The sequence below is a fragment of the Lathyrus oleraceus genome, chromosome 3, assembly GCF_024323335.1.
Source record: "Lathyrus oleraceus cultivar Zhongwan6 chromosome 3, CAAS_Psat_ZW6_1.0, whole genome shotgun sequence".
In the NCBI taxonomy this organism is placed as follows: domain Eukaryota; kingdom Viridiplantae; phylum Streptophyta; class Magnoliopsida; order Fabales; family Fabaceae; genus Lathyrus; species Lathyrus oleraceus.
Window position 1 is genome coordinate 27,677,199 of NC_066581.1, and position 12,308 is coordinate 27,689,506.

The window sequence follows — 12,308 nt, forward strand, 5'->3', positions numbered from 1 at the left end:
CCTCGGGGAGATCTGAGTCATAGAAGCTTAAGTTGTTACAAGCAGTAATGTTTGCAACAATGCTATCGAATTGTTCTATCGTGACATGATGATCTACATATGCCACATCCAAAACCTTCTGCAGATCCTCTCGGTGTGGTTCTGAATTCAAAAGTAATGATAACACCGATATTTTGGATGGCGTTTGTTGAAGCTGGTCTACAACATTGTACTCACTTCTCTTGATGAGCCTCAACATCTCATCACAGTCTTCTTTCGTATTTTCGCTTGGGCCAACAGAAGCAGGAGTTATCAATGTAGAGGAGGGCTTAACAACAGGTGCCGGATTCGGAGTGCTCACTGCATTCCCAATCGGGCATTCAACAGAATCAACATTAGCTTGGGGCTTTGGAGGTGCTGAAAACACACGACCGCTGCGCGTCAAACCACTAACATCTTCAATGTTAACAATAGAGGAAGATGGTAAGGACACTTCTTTCCCATTTTCTACCGCAACAGCATGGTAGCGATAAGGAATTGCTTTTTCGGAAGAGTACGACACTGGTCCGGCTGGCTTGATGGTTAATACGGGAGAAACCTTTTGCTTGCTACCATCATACTTGATGATAACAGGCTCGGGGATCCGGAATACTGGAGAAATTACGTTGACCTCGTCAGCGTCTTCGTCAACATTTCTGTTTTGAAGGATCTCAATGACTCCCTCATCTAGCATTTCCTGAACATCTTTACGCACTTGGCGACAACCCCTTTGATTGACAGAACAGACTCGGCATCTATCGTGGTCATGCTCATAATGACTGTAATCACACAGCAAACGATGCATCTCGACCAGCGATTGTCGAATATGACTGACATATTTGACTTTGTACTTGCCAGGGCAACCCTGGACCATGTTAACAGACTTCCCATGCTCGGGCAATGGGTTCTTTTTCACATTAGGACCTACGTCCTCGAAACACAGAATGCCACACCTTACAAGGTCTTGAACCTTGGTCTTCAAAGGGTAACAATTCTCCACGTCGTGGCCGGGAGCACCAAAATGGTAAACACAGTGTGATTCGGGCTTATACCACCACTGAGGGTTAGCAGGTATAGCCGGTGGGTCTCGCGGAGTAATCAACTTCCTCTCTATCAAAGAGGGATATAACTCTGCATACGTCATCGGAATAGGATCGAAGGTGACCCTTTTCCTCTCGTAACTCGTGCTGGTTTGATTACTGTTTCGAGGTTGGTAGGCCTGCTATTGCAGATGGTGCGGTGGTCGTTGATATTGCTGATGTGGTTGTTAATTGTTGTTATCTTACTGGTACTGCTAATTGTCTCTGAAGACAGGTGCTATATGAGCCACCTGGTGCTGGTTACTGACGGGACGCACAGTCTTCCTCCTCATAGAGAGTCTTCTTGGTTTTACATGGGAGGTCACAGCATGTGCCTCTCCATCTTTCTTCTTCGCAAACGACCCATAACGTTTGGCAGAAGAGCCTTCTTCTCTGGTCAGACATCCTTCTCTAACCCCTTCTTCTAGACGCATCCCCATATTCACCATCTCGGTGAAGTCAGAAGGAGCGCTAGCAATCATCCGCTCATAATAAAAAGAACTCAAGGTCTTCAAGAAGATCTTAGTCATCTCTTTCTCTTCTAGCGGAGGAACGATCTATGCTGCCAACTCTCGCCACCTCTGGGCGTACTCTTTAAACGTTTCCTTGTCCTTCTGGGACATGGCCCTCAATTGATCCCTATCGGGAGCCATATCCACATTGTACTTGTACTGCTTGACGAAGGCCTCACCAAGATCGTTGAAGGATCGGATGTTCGCGCTGTCTAAATCCATGTACCAACGTAGAGCGGCACCGGACAGACTGTCCTGAAAGTAGTGGATGAGCAATTGGTCATTGTCGGTCTGAGTTGACATCTTCTTAGCATACATGACCAGGTGGCTGAGAGGACAAGCATTTCCCTTGTATTTTTCACATTGGGGACCAAGCAAAGTTCGACAGCAGACTTGCCGAAAAGATCCTTTCCTCTGAGAGTTTTCAATTCCTTGTGAAGCTCAAGAAATTGATCGTTCATAGCGTCCATCTTCTCATAGACATCTGGGCCCTCAGATGGCTCAGAATGATAGATGGTGTCGTCTACCCTGGGCATAGTATGCACGACAGAAGGAGGAACAGCAAGGACCGGGCTAGATGCCGGCATAGAAGCAAAGGTGGGAGCAGGACCCTGGGGCGTGAAATTGAGAGGCATCCCCCACGGGAATCCGGTTGGCATGGCTGTTGGAGCAAAATATGCACTGGCTGCAGGCACCGTCGAGGAGACAATCTCAGAAATGACTGTCCTCTAGGGAGGTGTTGAAGGTGTCGGAGAAGACTGGCTATGGGCAGCCAAGAATGATTCCATCAGGGCACTTAATCTGGCCACTTCCTCTTTCAGCTCGCGGTTCTCTTGTTCTAGATGATCCATCAGTCTTGAAATGTTGGCTCTGGTGTAGTACCGGTGAGTCAGCTTGTCTTCAAAATAAATGAAGAACACAGAGTTAGACCACAGGACAAGAAGCCGGGAGAAAAACCTGCTTATGTGCATGATGCATGCAATGCTTGTGCATATGATTTTTTCTTTTATTTCAAAGGAACTTTAGGGTTCTATTTGCAAAGTTTGGAAGTATTAAACATTTATCACATATGGAAATATCTCATCAAATAATATCGGGGAAAAGAAGTACAACATTGCCAATCATATACAAGAGAAAAGGAAAATAATCATCCTTTGGATCCCTAGAAACAATCATCCAAAGCTCGGGACACAGGAAGATAGGATGCACGAAGCCTCTTCACCTCCCTCTCGTAGGCTGCCTCCATATCTGCTTTCTCCTTGGCGAGTCGGTCGTACTTCCTCTTCCAAAACCTAGAAGACTGAGGAAGTAGAGAAGTCCATGCATCATCAGGATCATCAATAACCTGATGTTCGAGGAACTCTATCAAAGGGTCCTTCTCCTTGATCTGCTGAAGAAACTCCTCCCTTTCACGGATCCACGCACGTGATCGGTCTTCATCTCTCAACTCCTCTACTCCTTGGTTAGGGAGGGTTGAAGGCCCAACCATAACCAAAGGTGTAGGTCTTGGATACTCATAAGGCATGAGATACTCAGACGCTCTCTTCCTAACCCAAGCAGTGTAAGGCTCCATAGCAACACAATTCTTAGGACCCAACTCTCTCTTTCCTTTCCTATGAATCTTGCGACAAGCACAGACCATTCTGCCCTTCAAGTTTTGGGGATCTTTACCCTCCTGAAAGAACACACCCTCTAACAGAATGTTATTAGGTTTATCCTTTAGGGGGAACCCAAGCTGACGACGTGCCAAAACAGGGTTGTAGTTAATCCCACCACATGTACCAAGAAGAGGTACATTGGAGAATTCACCACAAGAGTCAATAATCTGCACACCATCATACACGCGATTATACCAAGAGATATCATCATTAGTGAGAGACATCAGTCTCGTGGACCACTGTAGACATCCCTTGTTCTCCTTGAAGGCAACCGTCTGCGGTAAGTGAGAAATAAACCACTTATACAACAGAGGCAAACAGCATACAATGGCGCCACCACCCTTTGCATTCCTCATATGCAAAGAGAAATAGGTATCACCCAACAGAGTCGGAACGGGATTAAGAGCCGAGAAGATCCTAATAGTGTTCACATCCACAAACTTGTCGATGTTGGGGAACAATACCAATCCATAAATGAGAAGTACAAATATGGCCTCAAAGGCATCCTCACTCATGGCCTTCCCATACATAGTAGCTTGAGTTATGAGGAACTCAGAAGGGAGACCTTGAATTCCACCTTTGGTAGTCATATGAGCACCAATAGAGATTCATCTATGTGCAACATGTCTGCTATCTCTTGAGAAGTAGGAATACTCTTTAAGCCACTGAACGACAACTGGTCTAGGATAGGTATACCCACAAGGTAGGGATACTCCTCAAGTGTAGGAAAAAGCTGGAAATCCGGAAACGTGAAGCAACGGTACAAGGGATCATAAAACTACACCAATACACTCATCAACCCTTCATCCCCCTGAGTAGTCAGAAGAGGGAGAAGCTTCCCAAAACGAGCCTTAAAACCCAAAGGATCTAATACATAGGATGTCAGATTCCTTAACTCTTTCAAACCTGGTTGTCTGAAACTGTACTTCTTTGTATTCCTTCTTTGTCTTTCCATGTCTGAAAATTTTGCAAATAAACCCCTTAAGTTCCTTGAAAAATTTCTTTATTATTGATGATATGGATGCAAATGAGTGTATGAATGCATGAATGCAACAATCACACTCAAGGATCAAGCAAAGCACACCAAACAAAGGTCATGGGATGGATCATATCATCCTTAATATCAATCATCCATTTTGGTGGATTATGGTTTACACTTATCAACACCCAAGTTCCTTTGATATTAAGGATACATGAACGGATCAACCATGAATCAAGGGTTTATTGTGAGTCACGAGCATGGAGTTTAGGTTAAGAACCACCCAAAGGGAGTGTACTAGGGTTTAAACCTGCCAAACATGTTCTACAAGAGGTTCCCATAGTCATCATCCCATCTTTCGGATATTATCGGAGAGAAACGACTACTCGTGTTCCAAAAATATTCTCAAGAGAGACTCTTATGAGTGTAGTATCGCGTAACAATCGTATCAAATCTTACATCTGAACGACTTTCGCACTACATCCTAAGAATAGGACAAGATGGGCTTGGTAAACTAAGGTCCTTGGCTTCTAAGGTCTATATTGGAAAGAGTAATGTCTAACCACAACTTACTTGTGTGACATTATTGATCCCAACATGACCTCCACCAAGTGAATGGACTTGCAAGTCAACTTGCTAAGGAATAACTCCACACAAGTCAACAAGACTACGCCATTCTCCTATCCTAAGTGCACTCGAGTCCGGGTATAGAACTCATCTCACAAAGATCACCAGGCATACAAGGAATTAGTATCAAGCAAATCAATCATTACATACAATACAGTAATCCCAAATTGCACAAAAATATGTCACAAAACAATACAAGACAACAAATATGAAAAGTAGGAAAAACCCCACTAGGCAAACATCCCCAGTAGAGTCGCCACTTTTCTGTAGCGGGGTATTCGTTACCATTAGAGATATTGACTAAATCCAAGGTAAATCATACAAATCGAGTCGCCACCGCACTTCTATTTATCCAAAGGAATGGTTAGAAAGCGAACAAAAACCTAGAAGTTTTAACAAAAAATAGTAAAAGAGAACAGAGATCTGGGTAAGGGGGTTGGTTATGTAATGGGAAGGTGTTAGGCACCCAAAACATCCTAGGTACTCCTAGGGAGCCCTTTTCACACTTGTTGCAAGGTTGTTGTTTTTGTGAAAATTTTTGTTTGTGCAAACATGATTGAAGAGATGAGAAGAGAATATACAAGTTATTTACATTTTTGTGTTTGGATGGATGAACCCATTCCATTGCCTACGTACCTTCTTATAAAAAGATTAGGATCAAAACCTCGTAGTTCGGGGTAAAAATCTCAAAATGAGTTGGTGAATTGATTGGTCCAAAAGCCTTAAGGTCTTTTGTTATCAAAGGGAGAAAACTTACCCAAACCACAAATCCACCATGTGAGGATAGCTTCAGCATGCTAGTGAGGGGTTAACCCTATAATAAGCATGGAAGACTCATTGTCCTTCACTAAGGATATAGGTGAGTATTACATCTACCACCAAGATAACTCAAACCTAATAGCTAAAGGTTATGAAATTTTTTTGATTAAGAGAGTGGCCATTGAAACCACAAAAAAGTATTTGAATGAGTGGTATTTACCAATGAAAAGTATTTACAAAGTATGGTCAAAGTTGACTTAAAAGTTCAATTCAAAATAAGTGTCATGAAAAGAAAGTTTGAAAATCAAAAGCATAAGGCTTATGTTTCTAATGTTTAAAAGAAGTGTTAATGTTTGCACAAAGTTTTGGCTTGGGTTAGAGTGGAGAGAAGAAGAAGAAAGGCTAGGTCCTAAGTAAAACAAAAGGTGAGGGATAAAGAAACAAAACCACAATGGAGTTCCTCTCTTGAGATCATATTAATGATCCAAGTAGCTCCCATCCTTTGGAATAGGCAATCACAAAAAGCATAAGCAATCATCAAACAAGCCTCTTAAGAGATCCTCAATGTATCTTGTGTCTTTCACTTTGGATGAACATGGCAATGGTTTCTCCAATTTGAGCTCTCATAGAATTCCCTAGCACAAAAGCACACACATCAAAAGTTCCATGAAGCAAATCAAGAATGGACAAGAGTGAGTTTAGAGATTTGGTCCATCTAACCCATCTTCATCATTAAGGTCCTTTTACTCCAATTTTGCATAGGGAATATCCTAGAATCTAAGTCCATTTCTCCATTTCTTTGCATAGGGAAAGTCCTAGAAACTAAGTCCATTTCTTTGCACTTTGGTCCACAACAATCAAAACAAAACACAAGCACAATAGTATATACACAATTATGTGCTCAAGTGAGCAAAAGGCAAATGGCATTAACATAAACATGTGCTCAAGTGAGCAAAGAGAAAATCAAATGGATAATATGTGCAAGAATAGTAAATTGCATAAAAGTAAAGAGCAAAAAGTAAAAGTTAGTTGTTAATGGTTAGTGTTAGTAGTTAGTGTGCCGTAAGGCAAATTTAGCGCTATGTTAAGCAATCGTAATTGGACTTATGTAGAAGTCACAAATACCTGAGGCCGGTCAATAATAATGTAGTCAACAACACAAGTTAGAAGTCTTGATTAGTGAACCAAGTTCCAACAACTTGCCATGCCAAAAAGGAAAAGAGAATTGATCTTGTATTGGTTTAAGCCTTTTGCATGATTTAGAAAACAACTTATCCTTAATGCAAAGCCATTCACTTGATCAATTGATCAAGATGAATTAGATTTGAATCAAGGAAGATTAAGTCTCCCTAATCAATGCTAACTTATCAACCTTCAACTCATTGATCAAAGAGAAAATAAGAAGAGGAAGAAGAAGGAGATGGATGATGGAAATAAAATGGCAAAAGTACAAATGCATTAAATGAAATAAAATGTACCAATCATCATATGTTGACCAGTAACATTGAAAGTCAAAGTCAAACAATCAAAAACAGAAGTGAAATGAAGATTGGAAGTCAAGAAATGAACAAAATATTTTTGGCATTTTTTAATATTAAAATAAACTTGAATTAAAAATAAAAGGAAGGTCAAACTTCAAAATTACTTCAAATCAACCTTGAAAGGTCCAAGCAACTTATCCCAAGTTCAACAAGGTCAAACCAAGTTTGACAAAAAAATTCAGAATTTTTACAAGTCAGAAAATATTTTTAATCAATTAAAAATGAATAAAAATAACCCAATTGAACTAAAATCTCAAATAAATCTCAAATCAATTAAAAATTGATGAGAATATTTTTCATAGATTCATCATCATTCAAATAGGTTAGGAAAATATTTTTGTATTTTTTGAATATAAAAACTATTTAAAATGAATTAAAAACAACCAGAAAAGAGAAAATTCATAAAAAATATCAAATGACAAAATAAAAAAATATTAAAAATCATTTTAAGAAACTAGAAATTATTTGGAGACTAATGCAATTGGTCCCATAATTTTTGGAATAAAAATGAAAGAGTTATGAATTTTTGAAATAAATGGAAATAAAAGAAATTAAATCAGAAAAATAAAAATTCAAAAAAACCAGGAGCGTTAGATCTGAGCTCATTAATTGAGCTGGCAGATCACACGCTCCAGATGCGCGCTCCCACCATAGGCCAAAGTCAAATGCGCTGCACAATGTATTAAAACAAGTCATAACAAACAAGGGCCAGGATTAGATCTGGAAATTCAATCCAACGATCCACAACACATCTGGCAATGGCACGGCCACCGGAGTCACCTTCTTCTCTGGTGAGCATGAAGATTCCGACCAATTTTGCAGACAACCAAATCTTAACCAAAATGCACGATCTATACATTTTTGGAAAGCTGGGATGATGTACATCATCCCTATGCCACTCAATTCCACTCTAGATCTCTATATTGAGAGAAATCAGAGATGGAAGTTCTGTGGTGTTCATCATGAACTTAATGGATTTCAAAAATGAAATGCACAATCATGATTCCTCTATTGAGAGGACTTCAGCCAACACAAGATCCAAGCAAATATGTCAATATATTATGAGTTTCGAAGAAAAAACTAGTTGCATAACAACCTTGATTTCTGGAGGCTTGAACTCGATTCCTTGCTTTCTTTATCAAAACAGAAGATCAATGGGGTAAAAGATGAAGGTTTAGAAGCTTTAGATCCAAGGATTCAACCAGATGTAGTTGAATTTTGGATCTGAAAAATTTAGAGAAAAATGAACTAGCTCCTTTGGTGAGAGGTTGGGTTTTGATTTCTGCAGCAATTCAGGTTGATTTCAGTGTGAATTTTGAATGGAATAGAGCTTCTATTTATAGAGGGAATGGCAAGGAGAAGGTGATGCAATCCGTGTGCATGTAATTGGATATCCATTGCATGGGCTTGCATGATCATGCACAAGGCCCAAAACCAAAGCCAAATGACATCTGAACTCATACCAAAGTGAAATGGGCGTGTAATTTGAAAGGCAAAGGCTTGTGTAATGAATTCTCACATGTTATGCATAATTGAACTAAAAACTTCTCCTCTTCGAAACTAACACTTGCCAAATCCAAACATGATCATGTGAGTAATGGATGGAAAGGTTTTGATGTAAGGAACAATTGTTGTGTTGGGAAAAAATCCATTTGGGATGTGGAAATTGGTGAAATTTGAGTTTAAAGTGCAAGGTGCAAAACATGTCAAGGCAAAGTTTCTAAATTTGGCCAATGTTCAAGCCCTTCTATTTTGATGATGAAAGCCTCAAATGAAAAAACTTCCAACATCAAAGTTGTAGATATTTTCAAGAAAATCAAAATGGACTTAAATTTTGCATCATTTGGATTTTTGATGAAAGCGTTATGGGCATTTGAAGTTGGACTTTTTTGCCTTTTAATGCATTTGGCCCAAAAGGACCTATAATGTCTTGCATTATCACATGTATTTACTTTGAGATTTTGGAATTTTGTTCAACATAACATTTTAAGTAGACATCTTAAGCTTTCCAATGAATTTGATCCCACCTCAAAATCATAAAAAATAAATGAGTTGTGTCCTTGGGAAGTTGACCCAAAATTAGGGTTTCAGTCAAAATGACCTATAATGTCTTGGAATGGATGATGACCTTCCAAGCTTCAAATAAAATTTTGATGAACATGAAAGTTATTCATATTATCCTTAAGAACATTTGTTCGTTTGGAATCATCTCCATTTGACCAACACATAGAAAGTTAGGTCTCAGTGAATTTCAAAATAGTCAGATGAATTGACTGATCAACTTCTCAAGTCCATGACTCATATCTTGATGAATTGATGATTGAGGACACTCAAATAAGTTCAAATATGCATGAAATGATGAATTAAAGAACTTCCCTTGATTGTATTTGATCATGGGCTGAGGTTGCTTCATGAGCAAGGCATTATGGTGCACAGATGAATTAGGGTTTCCTTGGGGCACAAACCTCAAACCCTTTGACTTGCTTTGATCAAAATAATGAATTGAGATGCTTGGAAAGCATATTTTATGGATGAGAGCTTTGGGAACCATTACCATGCTTGCTATCATCTCCTCTTGACCTTATCATTGCACAAAAGATCTCCTAGAAGCTTTGGACCTTGTGATTGCTCAAGCTACAAATAAAAGATGTTAGTGACATATTTTTGTGCTTTTGGTTAGTAAACAAAATAAGAAAAGCAATGATATACAATTCAAGCATGCTTGGTGATCTCAAACCACTCACAAGAGATCCCACCCAAAGGCAAAGGGAACCAAGATGCTAAAGATCCTTGAGGCAATGCAAAATGCAATGTTATGATTTCATGAGGGATCTTAGGGAAAAAATTGGGGTCTTACAGTATGGTTTCCTTTCTTAAGTCTGTGGATAGCGAAACTTGGAAAGCAGTCATAAAATGATGGACTTCACCAAATATCGCAGCTAAAGACAACACTAAAACTATGAAACATAAAAAGGATTGGACAACAACAGAAGATGAAGAAACACTTGGAAAATCCAGTGCATTTAATTCCATTTACATTTGAGTTGATAAGAATATTTTTATTATCATCAACATTTGCATTAGTGCCAAAGAAGCTTTGGAGAAACTTGAAGTTGCTCATGAAGGTACATACAAAGTTAGTATGTCAACACTTCAACTACTTATAACTAAATTTGAATATAACTAAATTTGAAAGAATTAAGATGAATGAGGATGAAATCATATATGAATTCAATGTAATTGTTACCCAATGTAATAGTTGCTAGACGATTATAACTAATAATACCATATTTTAGGAAATTATCTGCCAAAAAATTAGGAAAGTAATCGTTACCCAATTTAATTTTAAATATAATCTTAATCTCTTAGGATTGGATCAAGATAAATTTTTATTTAAATTTAATTAAGATTGAATCAAATTGAATATTGATTTGATCAAAATTTAAATTTCAGATATAATTCAATTATTTTATTTTAAATAAAGAATTAAAAAAGTGTAGATTTAATTTTTGAGAAAAAAATGCAAGATCCAATTTAGTCTCTTAAAAAAATAAAATAATTTATAGGCTTTGAAGAAAATAATCCTGATTTAGTCCCTGTTTTATTTACATTTTATTTTATTTGTATAAAAAGAAAGAGAAAATAATGATTATTTAATAATTTGTTAAAAGGAAAATAAAGACGGAAGTAAATAACTATTTTTATTTATAATACAACATAAATGACCTAAAAAAGTTATAATTTTAAAAAATAATAATAATAAATTCAGTATATCCTAATTAATTTTTGTGTAAATTCTTGATATGATATGACTGGTATATATTATTATTTTTGTTAAATTAATAATTATTTATGTTTTTTAATTTTGCTTTTGATATTAAACTTTTGAAATTAAATTTACGATTTAGAAAATGATCGATAAAAACTCGGTTGGAATGAGTGAGACATCAAAAGTTTATTGAAAAAATTAATAAAATATTCTTGCAATATTTGATTGATGTACTCAATATTGCGATATTTGATAGATATATTGAATGTCGTGATATCTCATTAGTCATATATATTTTTATCCATTTATAAGTATATTTGTATCAACAATACACGTGTTTCCAGGTTATAAAAATATTCGAATCAACAATATATTTTTTTGTTTATAAAAATATTTGTATCAACAATACATTTTTTTCACATTTATAAAAATATTTGTATCAACATTAAATTTTTTTTTGAGTTTATAAAAATATTTGTATCAACATTATATTTTTTTTTGAGTTAATAAAAATATTGTATCAACAATAAACTTTTTCACGTTTATAAAAATACTTGTATCAACAATATACTTTTTTTGAGTTTTAAAAATATTTGTATCAACAATACACTTTTTTTCTTTTATAAAAATATTTGTATAAAAAAACATTTCCTATTCATAAAAGTATTATATAAACAATAAAAATATTTGTATCAACAATAAAATTTTTCCGTTTATGAAATATTTCTATCATAAAAAAAACTTTTTTTTTCATTTATAAAAATATTTGTATCAACAATAAATTTTTTCGAGTTTATAAAAATATTGTATCAATAATATATTTTTCCCGTTTATAAAAGTATTTGTATCTAAAATAAACTTTTTCATTTATAAAAATATTTATATCAAAATTACATTTTTCCCATTTATAAAAATATTTGCATCAACATAACGCTTTTTTCTTTATAAAAATATTTGTATCAACAACACATTTTCTTTCGTTTTAAAAATATTTGCATCGACAATAAACTTGTTCTCATTTAAAAAAAAATGTATCAACAATACACGTTTTCCCGTTTATAAAAATATTTGTATCAACAATAGATGTATTTCTGTTTATAAAAATTTGTATCAAGAATACACTTTTTCTCGTTTAAAAAATATTTATATCAACAATATACATAAATATTCGCATGAACAATACATTTTCTTAGGGGTGTACATGGGTTGGGTTGGATCAGGTTTTGCCTAACCCAATACCCAACATGTTTAAATTTTAATGGATTAGATTCATCGTTCAACCCGCAATTTCATTTGTAAAACCGACCCGAATCAACCCGATCATTTATAGGTTTGGTTAGGTTAGATTTGTGGGTTATGTTTTAAA